This window comes from Sceloporus undulatus, chromosome 3 (assembly GCF_019175285.1).
Source record: "Sceloporus undulatus isolate JIND9_A2432 ecotype Alabama chromosome 3, SceUnd_v1.1, whole genome shotgun sequence".
NCBI classification, from domain to species: Eukaryota; Metazoa; Chordata; class Lepidosauria; order Squamata; family Phrynosomatidae; genus Sceloporus; species Sceloporus undulatus.
The window spans coordinates 206,909,168-206,928,348 of record NC_056524.1 but is presented as its reverse complement, the minus strand read 5'-3'; the positions used below and the strand labels follow the sequence as shown (position 1 = coordinate 206,928,348).

At 40.6% G+C, this 19,181-nt stretch overlaps 1 long non-coding RNA gene across 1 annotated transcript in view; it reads left to right on the top strand.

Moving 5' to 3' along the window:
• Nucleotides 1–1,857: 1,857 nt before the first annotated feature.
• The window catches only part of LOC121926662, a 43,198-nt gene continuing 25,874 nt past the window's right edge, over nt 1,858–19,181 (top strand). Inside the window, exon 1 of the long non-coding RNA XR_006103055.1 lies at nt 1,858–1,990. This is a non-coding gene — a long non-coding RNA (uncharacterized LOC121926662). The remainder of the gene's footprint in view (nt 1,991–19,181) is intronic.

Genomic DNA, 19,181 nt, shown 5'->3' with positions numbered 1-19,181 from the left:
CCTCCTCCAGGGCAACTGCCCAATGAGCTGCCCTGGAGGACCAGAACTCCTAGACCATAGAGCCCGGCTCCTACAGCGTCGCGGGCCAGAAGAGACACCCCTTCCGCCCCGCACACCAATAAGGAGCCGGGGCAAGCCCCAGAGGACTCTGGGGCTTGTAGTTTCGCCACCGCTTCTAGTGGCAAAGTGGCCTGTCTGTCCAGTCGGGCGGCCACTTTTATCTGCTGCAGTATTAAACACTGACAGTGAAAATAATCCAATACAGAGCAGACTTTCGAAAGCCTTTGAACAAAATATTGTTCAAAAGAATAATTTCATCACACAACTGGATATTAGTCATCAGTTGATAAGGCATCAGGTGATAAGTGAGATGTTTGCCTGTCAGTTTTTAAAACAATTTATAACAACCATTTCAGAGCTTGGAAAGTTGTTTTTGGGAAGAAAGCATACAATGACATGATGAAGCCATTCATAGCTGAGCAGTGGTATGATAATCCCTTGGGAGCCAGAGCACCACCACATCATTGCTTATTTATAAATGGATTCTACATATTTTTATATTCATTTGTATTAATACTAACTATCAAATTCTGCCACTTTTGAAATGCAGCACTTACATATATAAGATAAAATGGGGAAACAAATTGAAAATGTTTTATTAAAAAAGTAACAAACATCAATCTGAACCTTAGATGTATAAATATGATAGAATTGTGGGGTGTTCCAAAGGTTATTCTGAACCAAGAAGTATTTACTTGACTGAACTTTACTAAATATATTTGTGCCTTTCTGAACAGGTATTGGATTAATGCAAGGGCTGAAACTGTGCAGCTCAACAGCTGTGGTTGGACAGCAACTCCCTTCAGGACAACCCAGGAAAGCCAGTAGTAGGGAATGCTGGGAATTGCATTTCAACAAGATCTGCAGGGCTGCAGAAGTGCAATTTCCACTTCTTTATTAATGTATTTTAATATAGTTTCTTCCCAAGAATAGTCTATGGAAGCTAAATTTTCCAGTCCTGACTAGGAAGATCAGCCAAATATTTTTTTTTATGGAAATGTGTTTCAGATGGGATCAAAAAAACATGTTTCAGTGTAAATAAATGGATGTATGTATTCTTCTCCCTTCTGCAGAAGTGAAACTTGTTTCACCAGTGCGTTGAATGTATTTCTGGAATTCCAATAGGGCTTAGATAGTCAAGGGCCTATTACACCCTGGCGCATAAGGACTGAATCCATACTGGGAGACCTTGGACAAGTCACACTCTCTCAGTCTCAGAGAATGGCAATGGCAAACCCCTTCTGAAGAAATCTTGCTAAGAAAACCTCCATGATAGGTTCATCTTAGGGCCACCATTATTCAGAAATGACTTGAGGACACACACACACTGTAAACCGCCATGAATCTTGTGCTGGAAGAAAGACAAGATATAAAATAAGTGATTACATATATGAATGGGACTGCAGGATGATTTGGGGATTTCATTACAAAACATGTTTGTCTCTCCTCCTCCTCCTTCTTCTTTTTACAATCAGACTAATCAGGAATGTTCAACATCTCTGATCCAAGAAGGCATATTTAAGATATCAGTCCACATTAGCTTAGGTATGGGACATGTGTCCACAGCTGTCTGTAATAATACAGCGTATCAAGCAACTGGATCCAGACGTATATGAATGGGACCTTAGTATGTGAGAATATGTAACGCTAATGATCTCCCTCTCTATTTTTTCCAACATCTGACTCCTGCAACCTCCTCTACTCCACATCTTGTGGTTGCTAAGCAACCTTGCACAGGGTGGCAGAGTGAGCAAGATATGTCAAATTCATTATTTTGAGGCCTTAAAGAGGCAACCTCTGATGTTCTGGAAGCATCTATTCTAAATTATAATTATTATCTCAATTAAGTTATTTTCTCTTGACTAATTCTGAACTCGTGCATATTTTTAGAAGACCTGCGAGAGATCTGGGTCTGACCCTGCTAAGGAAGGTAAGAAAACAAAACTCTCACAGCTGTGCTAGACTCGGAAACATCCACAAAGTCTCCAACGCTGAAAGAAACTGGGGGAAATGTATGCTGCTTCTGCCCGGGGGAGGGGGGGCTTAGGCTGCATCTGCACTGCAGAAATAATCTGGTCTGACACCACTTTAACAGTCATGGCTCCATGCTCTGGAATTCTGGGAACTGTAGTTTGTTGTGGCACCAAAGCTCTACAACCTGGTTATTTTGAAAAATTGTGTGGAATTAACTTCAGAAAAAGAGGTTAGATCTAAAAATGGACTCAAAACACTAATAACAACTAAGCCAGATCTCCAAGTTCTTTGCAAGTTTAGCTATCAGCTAGGTGTATGATTTGATTTGCAGGAGCTGCCTGCTTGGACTTTGGAGTCCTAAACCATCAGATATATTTATCTTGGGAAATAAATTGTATTATATTGCACAAGTACCATTTCATTAATGTTTTATGAAGGTATTGCTATAAAACAATATGTTAACTTTAGGGAGTTCTTACTGACAAAGGATAATGACTATCCAGCTCCTGGAAAATCAGAGGGAATCTTGTCTTTGGTTACAGTGAGAGATGAGTTGTAACTGGTGAGGCATTGAGAACTTATAATTAGTTGTCTTGCAGTATTAATATAGTTGTTCATAATTTCCATATGTATATCAGGCACTGGCTCTTCTATGCCAAAGCTGTCACACACTTATAACTGAAACAAAGATTTATAAATTAATTTCTCATGTTTGTATATACATATTCTGCATGATTGGTATGGTTAAGTAGCAAAGCTTTGTCATTGTTGTGCATGCTTAGATATTGCATGCTTTAATCTTTTAGGTATTCCATTACTTTCTAGTCTTTTAGTATACAAAATCCATGGCAATGGACAACTGGAAAACAATACATTAACATGTTTCGGGATCTGATACATACGGGTGGAAAAAACAATACTATAATATGCTCTTCAGTTACGTGATTATGCTAAAATGATGAAATAGACAATATTTTGGGATACGTGAAGTCAACTACCTGGCCATTAAACCTGTGCCCATCCTAGCTTCTTGAGCAAAGTGATCAAGAGGGCAGTTGCCTTCCGACTCCAAGCTATCTTGGAGGAAGCTGATTATCTGGACCCATTTCAAACCGGCTTCAGGGTAGGATACAGAGTTGAGACTGCCATGGTTGCCTTAGTCGATGATCTCTGTCCGGGCATCGACAGAGGAATTGTGACCTTGTTGGTGCTATTGGACATCTCAGTGGCCTACCATTGGCCATGGTATCCTGGAATGCCTGAGGGACTTGGGAATTGGAAGCACTGCACTTCAGTGCACCATTCCTACCTCTTTGCAGATTACAGATGGTGATGCTGGGAGACATCTGCTCTTCTAAAAGAGAGCAGCCATCTGGTGTCCCTCAGGGCACCATTCTGTCCCCCATGCTGTTCAACATTTACATGAAGCCGCAGGGCAAGATCATCCAGAGACATGGGGCGCTGTGTTATCAGTACGCTGATGACACCCAAATATATTTCTCTATGACTGCGACTGCTGCTGTGACTAAGGATGGCATCTCTCCTTTGGATGCCAGTCTTAGGTCAGTAATGGGCTGGGTGAGGGAAAACAAACTCAAGCTGAATCCAGAGAAAACGGAGATACTCGCGATATGTACCCCAAGTCCAAAGCAGAAGATTTGTCAGCCTGTCCTGGATGGAGTCACACTTCCCCTAAAGGATGAAGTTCGCAGTTTGGGAATGCTCCTGGACTCCTCCCTTCAGTTGTCATCTCAGATGCGACGGCTAGGAGTGCTTGGTATCAACTTCGGTTGATACGCCAACTGCATCCCTACCTGGACCGAAAGGACCTTGAAGCAGTGATATATGCACTAGTAATCTCTTGTTTAGACTTCTGTAATGCACTCTACATGGGGCTACCCTTATACCAAGTTCGGAAGCTTCAATTGGTACAAAATGTGTCAACCAGGTTGGTCACTGGTACATCTAGGTCTGACCACATAACACCTGTGTTAAAATCTCTTCAGTGGCTGCCAATTAGCTTCCAGGCACAGTATAAGGTGTTGGTTATCACCTTTAAAGCACTCTGTGGCTTGGCCCTGAGTTACTTGCAGGAACACCTCTCCTTACACAATCCACCCCTCACTCTCAGAACATCTGGGAAGAATCTATCAGAATACCAAATGACTAGATTAACAATGACTTCCCATAGAGCTTTTACTGCCACTGCTCCTAAACTGTGGAACAGCCTACCGGAAGAGATCCATCTTATTACCACCTTAGATGCTTTTAAGAAGGCACTTAAGATGGATCTCTTCCGGTGGGCTTACCCACCTGACCTTGTATAGGAGCCTTATTAAATAAAATGTTCCACTCCTTTGATTATGACTTCCATGTTTGCTATGATTGTCATGCAATTTTATTAATAATGTCAGTATTTTATTGATTGTATCTTTGTTTTTGTATTTTGTATTTATTTTATCAGATGTAATCCCGCATCGATCCACAGGAAGTGGCAGGAAATATACGTAAATTATTATTAATAAATTATTTATTCATAGTGTATTTGGTTGGGGGGAGGTGCATCAGTGTTGGGATTTGGCACAAAGGTCCCATTTCCTTTTGTAAACCAGTGGGGATTTATCAGGTGAGCTAGCTGATGATGTCTGCTGGCTCTCTAGGACACAATTTCCCAGCCACCCCTTTTCAAATAGCAGGCCACCCAGGCTTCAGTATCTGCTTAAATGTATCAATGTCATATATCCTATGAATTTGTAGACCACCACCTCTTCAGATTACTTTAAACCCAAATTAAAGACTATTCTATTCAGGGGAGCTTTCCAACTTTCATCTTTATTTTATGACTGTATATTTCATGGCATATTATTTGTATTAATTTACATTTTTATAGTATTGTTTTAACTGTGTTATAGTAATGTTTTATTAATTTTATAGTCTTGTTTGTGGTTTTAGATTATGTGCAGCAGGCAGGCTTTTGTTTCTATTTTGGATTGTTGTTTTCTCTCCTATGTAAAGTGCTATGTAAAGCCTATGACACTATACAAATAAGTATAACAACAACAACAGACCTCCCTGTGCTGTGCCTTCTGGGGCAGGCTGCTCTAGGCCTCTCAATGCCAGCAAATTCCTGGTCCAGCCACACCAAGACTCTTTACTGCCAGCTAATTTTGGCCTAGCGGGGTTTACCTTTGGAATGATAGGCTTCCTTTTATTTGCTTAGCTTTAATCTAGACTTGAGTAAGACACATTTTGATTAGGTCCAACGTGTAGTAAGCCACATTTTCATTAGATCTAAAATCATTGGGCTGCATTTTCAGCTTTGGGCTCAGCTGGTCCCAATTTTGGAGAATAAATCCAAGTTCTACTCATGTCTAGTTTTTTATTCATTAGCATGCATTGCTAGGCTACATCTTCTGTTGTGATCTTCCCAAATTATGGAATGGCCTGTTGGCTTTAAAAGGGTCGTCAAGACAGGCCTTCCCTGAATAATTCACCCAGTTGCCCATGGACACAGACCATCACAAAGAACACCCTAAGTGCCCATCCCTCTGACTGGCTTGACTGTTTTATTATTTTTAATTTTAATTCTTTTTAATTATTTTAATTCTAGTGATTGATTAATTGTTATTTTATGGCAGTATGGTTGGGGGGAGGGAATTAATGGGAAGTATTTTAACTGTATGCTGTATTTTATATTGTGTTTTAGTTGATGTTGTAAGCCATCTCGATCCTTGTGGAGAGCGGGAGGGCTATCAAAAATCTATTATTATTATTATTATTATTATTATATTATTATTATTAATTCGTATCCCATTGAGTCCTGGTATCCATATTCTCTCCCTTCCTCATTTTGTTATGGGATCCAGAAGGAGTGGTTTGGTGTAGGACTGGAACACCTAAACTGATCTGGAAGGAGGTATAATAGACGTAAAAGAGAAGGACCTTTGTTGTACACAGCAGGAAATATCTATACATCCGTGCCTTACTCAGGCATTCCATATGGTAAAGATTTGCTACTATTAGACAATCTTTTGCTGCAGTCCACTACAGACAAAAACTGTAGGGATGACTGCCATATATCTTTAACCCACCCACCCCCCTTTCAAGAGCTGGAAAAGAAGGAGATAGAAAAATTAATGATAAGGATAAACAGAATTAAGGAATCATAAGGTGGATAGAATGTGGGTTAATTGGATCCCAGTGTTTTTGATTTATGCAGGTGATACAATGGACTAATTGGCTCCTCAGGTTCTTGATTTATGCAGGTGTTATAGTGTGAGCATTTTTGCTATTTCAGCACATTGACTCTGATTTACAGGGCATACATCTTGGGCCTGTGTGACTACTTTATTTTGAGAACTTTTATAAGAGGCCACAATTTCCCCAGTTTCAGGGGAATCTATGTGGCCATAGTTCTGGATGCAGCTGATGTCCCAGCTAGACCTATGCAAGGTGAGCACTCTCCAAGATATCATCATCAATGCCAAGGCAAGCCATGGGCAGCCTCAGAGGCTCCTGTGGCTGGTAATTGTAGCCATATGGGCCTGTTCTAGTGCTTTTTAAGTTAGTCTTTTAATGTTTCATCTGTGATAGCGCTCATTTTTTTGTGGCTCTAATTTCAAAGTAGATGATGATGACATTGAAACAAGTCATGTCCTGGTTCTCCAGACACCTACATAGACTGGCTGGGAGGGGAACCATCAACTGATAATGAAGGAAGAGATTGTACACTATCAGCAGCTAGAAAGCATCCTTGTCTGTGTGAGTCCATTATGAGAAAGGAGTCTGTCAAGCAGTCCTGAGTCAAGGAAGGCAACAAAAATCAAGGTCAGCATGTCCAAGTGTCAAGTAAGTCACGAAAGCCCTATGCATGCCATGCAGAAGTCTGGAACGAGGTATCAGGGATAAGAATACTGGCCAGAAAACAGATAAGCTGCTTCCAGCACTAGCCTTAGGTAGACTCAGTTCTTAAATGGCCTGACACCAGTTGGTCCTAATCAGAGCCTCCCTGTTGCTGCTTAGTCCGTAGCCTGGCTGAGTGTCTTTGTTCGATCCTTTGTTGTATTATATTTGTCCCTCTTTCTTGATTGAGGACTTAGGACCCAGCTGTGTCCTCTGTCACATCAGGTGAGTGTTACCTTTGTCCCGCTTGCTGAGTCTGCAGTTCAATAGGTGAACTGCAGGGGAGTTGGCTGAGGCTGCTCTACAACAGGGAGAGCTGCAGGCTGTTCTCTGACTGAAAACCTGCCTCGTCATCAGACTCTTCCTCTGAGTCCCAGTCATACAGCTCCTGGCCCATGACAGTAAATATTTTCTATATCTTGATCAATTATTAATCCAAGCAAAACTGTGGTCTAGAAATCAGAAGAAGACTAGGACTTGAAGGGCAGCTAATGAAAGAATAAGCCAAGCCCCCAAAGTGTAAAAATATACTAAACTCGAAGGTCCATGCAATAGTATTCCCAGTTTCTGTGTTGGGTGAAAGTTGAACAGTGAAGAAAACTGGTAGGAAGGCAATTCTTTGAAATGTGCTGCTGGAGAAGAGTTCTATGGAGATGGACTGTAAATCAAGCCTGAACTCTCCCTAAAAGCTTGACAATTAAACTAAGGCCCGTTACAGATGGGCCTAAAAGTGCGTGCTCTGCGCGTGCTACGGTTAGAAAGGGGCGTCCTTTCTGGACGCCCTCAACCCTAGGACGTGCGGAGGGTGAACAAAATGGTGGCGGGTCGTTTCCACACGCCGCCGCCATTATGACGTCATGACCGCGCGGCTCTAAACGGGTGTGGCGCGGTTGTGACGTAGTGGGGGCCGTGCGAGGGTGCATGAGCGCCCTTTCTGCAGCCCGGAAGGACTCCATTTCAGAGCTCCTTCCAGGTTTGCGTCGCTGGGCGCAGTCTTACTTGGCCAAGTGGCCCCTTTCTCCTCCTCCCTGCCGCCGCCGGGTGTCCTTGGGGCTGAAGCCCCAAGGACACCCTTCCAGGCCGCAGGGAAGCGGCCTTTTGCCGCTTCCTCGCGGCCTGGAAGCAGCGGATCAGGCCTCGGAGGCTGCCATTATGGCAGCTGAGCCCCGATACACTGGGGAAAGGAGCGCCTACAGGCCGCCCCAAAGGGGAGGTCTGTAATGCGCCTGTGACTGTTGTACTTTGGACACATCATGAGAAGTCAGGCTCCCTGAAAAACACATTATGTTTGATGATGTAGAAGGCATTAGGAAAAGAAGAAGATCCACATTCAAGATGGATAGTTTCATTCAAGGAAGCCATGGCTATGAATCTGAAAGACAAGAGCAACTGTTGAAGACAAGGTGACTCATTCACATGGTCACCATAAGTCAAAGTGAACCACAGTAGTTAACAACAATAACACTGAGAGCAAATCATTACAGATATAAACTAACGATTTTCTCTTTTTCTCTGGTTTGACAGAAGTATCCTTCTTCTTGAGGTTAATTGATTTTTAGTTAAGCTACTATAATCAAGTTAGAGGTTGATCAGTTATCTTACACACAAATCAGATCAAATATATCCAGTAGTGTTATTAGCTATTCTAATCTACTAATTGCTTTAGTAATAATGGTAGGTACAGGGACATTCTTTGGTGTATTACAAGACCTGCCTGAAAGCTTGATTGCTACTTTCTTTAGCAAAAACTTGGGAGCCTATCGCATGGGTTCCTGGGGAATGGGCCTGGCAAACAGAAGGGCGGGAAGGGAACGGAATGGGGATATCATCCATTTACCACACGGGAGAACGCCACCGATGCCAGCCGAATCATCGTTCTATTCCCCATCCGTCCCAAAGAGGCTGATTTTCAAGAACTGTTCTGAACAGTTCTTAAAAATTGCCTTCTGCGGGATGGTTGGGGAATGGAACAGGGACTTCTGGGGCATTCCCATGGCATTCCCCCATGCAGTAAAATAGGCATACCCCCATTCCGTTCCCTTCCCACCCCCTTCTGTTTCCCCCCGGGCCCGTTCCCCAGGGCCCTTGTGTAATCTCCTTGGTGAAAATTTGTGCATGTACATTTGTCAAATTTTAGAAGGAGCACTAAACAGGGAGAAAAAGAGTGGCACAGTCAAAAATACGGAGCTGATCACAACTGCTTTTTCTAAAGTACTTAACATTCCTAAATGTTAATTATGCTTGCTTAATTTAATAATGCTTGCTTTCATTTGAATGGGACTTTTCTGACTATATCACCATTAATGTATGATTTTCTTTAAACAGTATGATAATATCAGTTTTGAACTTGGATAGTTTCTTTAAGTCTTTTTAAAGCTTCTTTAAAGTTTTGCATTAAACCTGGAATGGATTCACAACCTCACTGCAATGGACTCCAGCAGCTTCCACTGATAAACCTCCTGTCTAGATCAGCAGAAAGGGGTGGTGGTGGAATGGAACAAAAATAAATCCCCAAAGTAGAGCACTTGGGCAACTGAAAAAAACAGTTCAGTGCATAAAGATAACTTTCCTTTTATTCCTGATAGGAACCATTTAATGATTACTTCCAAAGCATTAAATCAGCTTTGGAACAGATTCAAGTGCAAAGAAAAACATAGGGATTATCATAAGGGTTTCTAAAAGTCAATTTTAATTGTAACTACACACACACCACACACCACCACACTCGAACCGTAACCCCCTGAAGTCAACATAGAAAACTATCTCACTATGTCGTTTTTTCATAGCAGATAATTTCCTCTTGCTGCTATTTAATTGAAAGAACAAACAATTTATATAAGTAGCAATAGCAATAGCCTTTATTTCTTACCGCTTATTAGTGATCTCAGCACTCTCTAAGCATTTGCCTAAACAAGCTGGGTACTCATTTTACTGACCTACGAAAGGATGGAGGCTGAGTCAACCTGGGTTCCTGGGTCAAACTCACAACCAGTGTGCCACCAAGGCTCTAAAACTAATATCTAAAACTATATGCTGTTAGTTTTCAAAAGATTGCCTCTCTACTGCAAACCATTTATGTATACTAAAAGGAAATTCATAACATTTTTATAATATTTTCCCAGTTGGTCCATTTTGTTTTTAGATTATCCAAAACATACAAAATGTGACAACTTTGCTGACAGGTTTCTAGTACCTAAACCTCAATGGCTAGCTGAATGTCTCATCACACACGTGATGTCCATAACCTGCCAAAGATTCACAGGTGAGAGAAAAAAACAATACTTCTGATCTATCCCAATATTCTGTTACTTACTGAAAGAGATTCGAGGGCATTAGTGCTTCCATGGGTGAATAAATGACACCCAACAGATCAAGACATAGGTAAAAACAAAATAATGGATGTAATTTAGAAGAATTTTCTCAAAAGGTGAGGAAGAGGCAACAGACATACATACAGAGATGATTCTGCTCTCTTTAAAACAGGAATTTAACCTGTTCTGTATGTGTGCGACACATGACACCAATTGTGTAATCTTTTTAATGTTGATACTGCTGTGTATTTTTTTTTTCAGATTTGATATGAGTTAATGAATTCTTTTACTAGTCAGATGGTTGGTCCCCATAACACTATTGCTACAAGGTAATGAAGACTGGAAAGAAGCAGTACATTTTTTTTAAAAAAGAGAGGAATAGTTTCTTCATATTTTCTTCACCTATTATTTTGAGAATAACTTGTTCCCAATTAGATCCCATTTTGCCAATTGCACAAGCAAGTAGCTCCTACCACCACGTTTTTGTTTCATTTCATTTTCTGCTGTAGGAAAGTTGTCCACCTGACTTTGAAACAATGGCTACATTGGGTGGAGAATCACTCCTTTCCACCTAATGTCAAGGAAGCTGTTTCTGTCCTAAACCGTCTGGCCACTGTAATGTACTGGATAAGGGTAAAAAAATTGAAGCTTAATCCAGACAAGACAGAGGTGCTCCTGTCAAAAAACAGACCCAGGAATAGGGATTGAGCCTATGTTAGATGGGGTTACACTCCCCCTGAAAAGTCAGGTTTGTAATTTGGGGGTACTTCGGGATTCAGCACTGAGCCTGGAAGCCCAGGTACTGATGGATCAAGAGTGCTTTTGCACAGCCAAAACTTGTGCACCAACTGTGCCCATTCCTGGAGAAGTCAGACCTGGCTGTGGTGTTATATGTCTTGGTTACATCCCATCTGGATTACTGTCTACGTGGGGCTCCCTTTGAAAAGTGCTCACAAACTTCAGCTAGTCCAAACAGCTGCAGCCAAGCTGCAGTATTAACTGGAGCTGGCTTCAGGGAGTATACAACTCCCTTGTTGCAACAGCTCCATTGGTTGCCAGTTTGTTTCTGAGAACAATTCAAAGTGCTGGTTTTGACCTATAAAGCCCTACACAGTTTGTCCAGGCTATTTGAAGGACCATATCTTCCTGTACAAGCCTCCCCAGAGTATTGAGATCATTGGGAGAGGCCCTTCTCTCTGTCCCACCACCCTCTCAGGTACATTTGGTGGGAACAAGAGAGAGGGCCTTCTCAGTGGATGCGCCCAAGCTTTGGAACTCCCTGCCTAGAGAGGCCAGGATGACTCCATCCCTGCTGTCCTTCCGATGACAGGTAAAGATGTTTTGTTGCAGTCAGGCCTCTTAAGCTGATAAGGACTGGGTTTTTAATGTTGCTCTGTATAAATTTTAATGGTTTGTGTTTTTAATATGTTATGTTTTAACTTATATCTGTTTTAACTCTTAAAATTGTTTAATTTTTTAAATTTTATATTTATATAGTTTGATATTATTGTACTGCTTTTAAAATGTATACTTTTATATTTGTTGTCTGCCACTTTGAGTCCCTATATTGAAAGACGGGATATGAGAAAATAATAACAACAATACTTTTCTGTCTAACACAATTTGTGTTAGTGTATGGAGATTATTGCATGCCAAATCTGCACTTGGATAGATGGGGGTTGTAACCGTCACCGAGGGATCTTAGTGCTCCTGCAGCATTTCATGGACGAGAAAATCCCATTCATGAAAAGCTATGGGAGAAGCCCAGATTGGATACATGCTGCCTATTGCCCTGGCATGGGGCAATGTGATAAGATCCATTGGTGACAGTTACAACCTGTGTCTATCCCAGTGCATATTTGATGTAGGTTTATCTCCTACAAGTAGCATGTTGTTGTTATGTGCCTTCATGTCATTTCTGACTTATGCTGACACTAAAATAAATCTAGCATGGGGTCTGTGTGACTCACCCAAGATCAGCTATGGGTTTCCATAGCTGAGCAGGGAAACAAATCCTCATCTCCAGAGTTCAAGTCCTATGCTCAAGTCACTACACTGCATTGGTTCATGCAGCACTTACTGATCTTGAGAATATAGCCCTGCTATCTATGGGACTCCTAGAGTTTTGGTCTCAAAAAGTAATGTTTCCAAACTCTGAACATATATTACAACAAAGTGACAAATTTGATAAGAGATGTGTGGTAAAGCTGGCATGCACATTGAAAACAGATGGAGAACATGGTACATTTAATCATAGTCCACCACTTAGACTCAGTATGTTTTTGACTGATTGGATTTGTATCCCCAACAAATTATAAATCCATCATGATAAATGAAGTTATTTCTGCTCCATAGCAATGAACATCAATATTTATTTGATCACCTTTGCTCTGATCACTTTTCATTGTAGAGGTGTGCAGGTAATGTGAACTTCATGGAATCTTAAAAATGAATTTGTACTGCTCCCCATTTCCAAATTATGGAAGTGTTAAGTGGAAATTACTTTGGTGGAATTGAGGTCATTCCATTACAGTCTCTCTTGTCTCAGTCAGTTAAGGTAAACTGATGTAATGAAAACTTCAGATTTTCCACTACTGAAAATGTGAAAACTTCAGATTTAAATCATCATAAACCAGGTATCAAGACAATAATTCAAAAATGGAGAAAGAGGTAATATTATTTACGTTCTTGTTTCTGAAATATTAATGACCCTTCTGTGAAGGCAAGCAATGGGAAACCAATCATAAAAATCTTGGAATAGATAATAATTTTGCTCCGTTTTCCCCACCCTTTCCTCAATATTATCCCTTACAGTCACTGGACAATTCAAATAAAAGGCATGAAAATAGAAGTGTATCATGGATGCATTGCCCTTAAAGTCACAACATTGAGATTGTACTTTTCCATCCAAAGACTCTCTCACTTGGAAAATATATTATATCAGGGATGTAATTCTTTCCAGTGCCTTGAAAAACAGTGACTCACCAGTACACCAGATTGTAATTATGCAGTTGGGAAATGAAAATCTTCATTTATTTTGTTCCCTCACATGAAAGAAATAAAAATTAGAGGTTTTCTCCCATTTGAATTAAATTGTGATATATATATATATATATATATATATATATATATGGAATTATGGGGGTGAAAAGTTAATCAAGATGTCTTAATGCATAAGATGGTATTTTGCACACAAAAAATGTTGAAAAGAACATATTTTTGTCCTAAAAACAAGATTAAAACAGAAAATGAAAAGGCATGTGTACTTGCTCATGAACAGGCTTATAAAATTTGTAGAGTCTGACTTTTTTTCCCTTTTTTGGATGGGGCATTTGTTCACTGAGGGCAAGAACATTTGGAAACGTTCTTTATAGCCCTACTGGGAGGTGATTCAATACCAGTCAAATGTCGTTGAAAATGGCATACACAGCAGATGAGCTTAAGGAACTGCTTAAAGTGTCAAGAGAGTGTGTACAGTGTAATAAAGAACTTCAAAGAATAATTACTGGAAGGAAACTCAATTAAGTGGAACAAACAACTAATAGTTCAATTAAGGAGAATCCTGAAAACTACTACAAAGCTTTTGCCATGCTTTATGTGTAGTTCAGTTGAGAATTACAGCAGACACTCCTTTTGTTTAGCTGTCTTGCAGAAAGTAAACACCATGGTACATTAGCCCCTTTTCAAAATATATTAAGATCATAGAATCATAAAGCTAAAAGGGTTTGTACTTCAGTACTGAGGGAAATGTGCTCTTGAGTCCAAGTCCAGTAATGGGGGACTATGCTTTAAGTAACTGAAACAAAATACAAACTGTTCTACAACCTAATGGATGAAAACGCTTCTGCTGATACAGGCTGCATAAGGTCTAATGAGGCATAGAGTGCTTGGAGTTTAAAAGCCCAGGTCAGCATTCAAGACTAATGAGGCATTCCAAAGGTGAGGAGCACTAGGCTGCAGTCAGAAATGGCAGTATGATATGGAGTAGCACTGTTGGGTATTGAATGGACTGGAGCCAAAAGAGGAACTGGAAGTGAACACTGGTAAAGAAGAGGGATGCAATGATCTGGGCTGGAGCTTGGTAGGATGAGAGGAACTGAAGATACATGGAAGCTGGATAGGTCAGAGGTGAAGTGGTGGAAGGAAAGAGTGGAAATATTCCATATTCAGGTGTTCTGCTGTATCAGGGGAGCTAGAAGAAAAGGAGGTCAAGGAAGTGTGTATAGAGAAAGGTTGACATTTCTCTGTTTACATGCTTGTAGGTGTGGCACTTGAAGGAGGTAAATGGCTTCCTATGGTTTAGAAATACCTTTGTTATAATGGTGGTACCACCATGTTCCCAGTATTTTCAAGGGATCTCCATCAAATCTTTGATACTCACTTTGCTGCACAGTTCCATCCTTGTGAAAACCTGTTTGTTAGAGAAGAATCAGGAAACGTGGTAAGGAAGAATAACACAGTGGTGAGAAATTTTTTGCCCAGTATTCACATGCCCTGAGGTTTTTCAAGAAATTATTCTCTGCAGAAAGATATGTGGGCTCTTTACAAATGCAGAGGATTGCACAAAACCCCACAATTGCCAGACTAAAAAAAATGTATTTCTCTACAGAACACTTTTGGGTGCACATATATGGGTAAGAACTGCACTGAAATAGTATTTTTCACTGTAGTGGGGAAAATTGTTGAAATTAATTACCCTCACTTATAGGGATGAAATAATTGTATATTTACATCATAAATACACTGGACATAGAAAGGAGAAGCAGGTTTGCACATCTTGGCCTCACCTCTACCTTTGCACATCTCTTTCTCTTTAAAGAATTCAAGAAAAGATGACTGTACACATTGTTCTCCTATACTTGTGGATAATAGGTCTTTCAACATGATGAAACACCCCTCTGAAGAAAGTCAATCACCTTGAAATCTCCCTGCTGCAAGAGTTAAAAGACCAGTGGTTCTGGGTTTCTTCCCCCACAGAAGCAATAGCAGATATGCAGAAATATTTCTGCAGATTAGATTTTTCCATAAGATTGTGTCAACTCAGGCCTGCATCCTTCCAAGGTCGTTAAAATGAATACCCAACTTGTTGAGGGCAATTAGCTTACAGTTGTAAACCACTTAGGGAGTGCTTAAGTGCACTGATAAGCAGTATAGAAATGTACTTGTTATTGTCATTGCTATCTCCCAATATACAAAAATATCCTATCAAAATGCACAAAAAGTCTTGTAATCTTGCATTGTGTGTGGTGGTGATAGTTTTGAATTTTTCAGTTCTTACATATGAAAACTAAATTAGACCAGTCCCTGTGGAGGGGTATTTATGCAGTCAGCAGTCCTGGTGCAGTTTTTAGCCACATGTAAAAAACCTATGTGCATATAGCAGTTGTTGTAGCTACACAGATCCAATCTCATTTTTATTTTAAAACAAGGGTAGGGAATCTCTGGTCTTCCAAATATTTTAGACTGCAGGCCCCCAGTCCCTTACCAGTGGTCATGTTGATTGGGATTGAGATTGGGTGTTGAAATCTAAAATATCTGTGGAGGAGATGTGAGATACATCAGTATAATGGGTTTCACTCAGTCTCTGCATATGAAGAAGATGAGAATAAGATATTATTGTGCATACAGTAAATGTTAAAGAAATCTAACTTTTTAGTGTTCTATCAACACTGCAGTTTAGCACTGAAGAAAGTACTGCTGAGTACTGTTTGCGATTCAATGCTTCCCATTCCCTCTTTTACTATTTTTAAACAAGGCATCCTACATGTTTGTTTGTTTGTTTTAAAATTCTTAAATGCATCTATTCTGCATGTCATTTCCCCTGCCAAATGTGTTTCAACTCAAACTTCAGTCCTGGGTGAAAATGTCTAATGTCCTAACAAGGATACCAGTTAAGTAACAAATTGGTTGGTGGTTCTTGAAGTGAACATCTGTCCATTTGGAACCAGACTGAGAATTATATTTTTTGTTAAGTGTCTGGTAGCTTTGTTTGATTTTGTTTTGGATAACTGCAGGATCTTTAATTGTCATTAAGGCAGTGCTGTTGTGAAACAAAGCACTATCAAGAGAGGCTCTTCTGGAAACAATTATAAATGAAAGAGAGGAAAGTTTCAAAATAGACCTGGCCTGAACATAGAGAAGGAAGAGTCATAGGTGGCCTTTGTTCAACATGAACTCACTGACTTGTTTATGAAATTATTGAAAATTTTGCACAGCATCTGTAGTCCTAGATGGAACATTTGATTCAGAATGTAACTGGCACTTTCTTGGGAAGCCAAGCACTCTGGATGCCTGTAATTACCTTTATATGCAGAGATGTGCCAAACCATCTGGGTATGTCAAAACCAGCAGGGCTGCACTAGTATGATACTGGCTGGCAGGTTTAGTGTTATTCCAGGTGCTGGTTGTGGGTTCAGTGATTACTGAGGGTCAAAGAGAAGAAAGAGACTAACACAGGAGAGGTAAGATGAATACAACCACCTGCTAGATCTTCATAAGCATTTGGAGTCAATAACAGAGAAATAGTAATTAGAGTTCTGCCTAGGCTAGCCACAGTGCTTTAAAAGATCTAAAGTAGAATTAAAGTACAGATTCAATCACATACTCATAATTTTCTGTGCCTAGCTGGCATCAGGAGCTTTCTTTGTATTACTGTAGTGGAAAGATGTTAGTATTTATGTACTTTACAGTTTGATTTTACAGTGCATTGGTTGTAGACAGATTCCAGAGGAGTGTAACATCACACTAAAAGGCCTACCTTATGCCCCCTTTGCTTTTAATGTCATCTGTTTCCACCTCCACTTCTCATAAATGATGTAAAATTCTCAACACTTCTATGAAAGTGAACTTTTTTACATTTTTAAAGCCTGTATGTGGCTTTCTTTACTTCAGTCTAGAGCAGAACAAAAGTTTGGCTCATAATACAGTTTGCTTTGGGCATAGTATGTGCAGAGGCAGTGGAAGCAGCAGCAGCAATGTTGATGGTGATGATGGTGAAGGTTTAGTGTTTCCTGAACTTTGGTCTTAGGAATTTAAAAAAATATATAGTTGGCATATTTGTGCTGCCTTGGAGTCTTTGTTGACAGAGTAGTATCATAAAAAAGTATTGGCACTCATCTCTAACCCTAAATCTACATTGTTAATGGAAAGAAACAAAACTCAGAAAAATGGAAGGGAGAGGAATATCCAACTCTAATGATCATAACAACAAGTGATAAACTGAAGCCATCAGCCTGGATTTTGTTAAACTCTCTGTGCAAGAATAAGATGAAGAATTTCTCATGTTGCAGAATCTCAGAGCTCCAGATACTGTGAACCACAAACTATCTGAAAGGCATACAACAGTTTTCAAAAGTTTGGGAGATTTAACACCTAGGCGTGTTCCAGACAGGCCCTATGGGGCGCCGTCGTTACACACGAGGGGCGGCACTTCCTGATGCACCTTGCCCCTTGCACGTAACATCTACATCAAAATGGCACCACCGCCGCAAACAGATGGGCGCCACCATTTTGACGTCGCGGACACGCAGTGTCCACACATCACACACCGGAAGCGCGCCGTGAGTGCGCACCTTGTGCCTTGCAGCACCTCTTCCGGGGTCCAGGAAGAAGCGCCATTTTGGCACTTCTTTGTTGCTGCGCCCAGGAACCGTGCAGTTTGGCTGCTGTGGTTCCCGGAAGCAGCAACCGGCAGTGGCACGAGACCGCCCATTTTGGGCGGTCTGTAACGCGCCCAACTTTACTATCTCATTATTTTTCAGTACTCTCAGCTCATTGCAAAGGCTGCTGTAATAATCCATGTTACACTGAGTGGCTGTCATCCTGTTAGTGACTTATATGTTTCTATGTGCAGCTTTTGTGTAATGTCTAACTCCTTTTATGGATAGGGAGAGAGGGTGTGCCCTTGCTTGCTGTCCAATTCCCATGCCTGGCAGGTAATAGTAATCCCTTTTACCAGTGGGAAGGGGGGGGGGGAGGAGAAGATGATCCAATTATTATTATACAATTCCCCTCCCAAAGACTGTAAATAACTACCTCCAGGAACTCTTGTATCTTGACAGAATTGAAAGAGGTGCGTGAAGATGATGATACCTTCTTCTATCTATTGTCCCTAAGGATTGTACCTTCCTTTATCTATTGTCCCCAAGGATAAAGTCAGAAAAGCTAAAACACAGAATGAACTCAGAATGACCTCAGGCTTGCTAGAGAGGTTAAGAACAACGAAAAGGGCTTTTTTGGATATGTCCACACAAAAGGAAGAAGAAAGAAATGGTAGGGCCACTGTGTGCAGAAGATGGCAAAATGCTAACAGGGGACAGAGGAAAGGCAGAATTACTCAACACCTTCTTTGCTTCAGTCTTCTCAGAAAAGGAAAAGGGTGCTCAACCTGAGGATAATGGAGCGGAGGACAGAATAGGGGAATTTCAGCACAGAATAAGTAAAGAGATAGTACAGGAATATCTGGTTAATCTAAACGAATATAAATCTCCAGGACCAGACAAACTACATCCAAGGGTATTAAAAGAACTGCAAATGTAATACCAGAGCCATTGGCAATAATCTTTGAGAACTCCTGGAGAACAGGAGAAGTCCCAGCAGACTGGAGGAGGGCAAAAATTGACCCCATCTTCAAAAAGGGGAGAAAAGAGGATCCAAACAGTTATCATCCAGTTAGTCTGACATCAATACCAGGAAAGATTCTAGAGCAGATCATTAAAAAGAGAGTCTGTGAACATCTAGATGGCAATTCCATAATCACAAAAAGTCAACACGAGTTTCAGAGAAAGAAGTCATGCCAGACAAACCTGATCTCTTTTTTTATATATAAAATTACCAGCTTGTTAGATGAAGGGAATGCTGTGGATATAGTATATCTTGATTTCAGTAAGGCTTTTGACAGGGTCCCCCATGACATTCTTGCAAACAAGCTAGTGA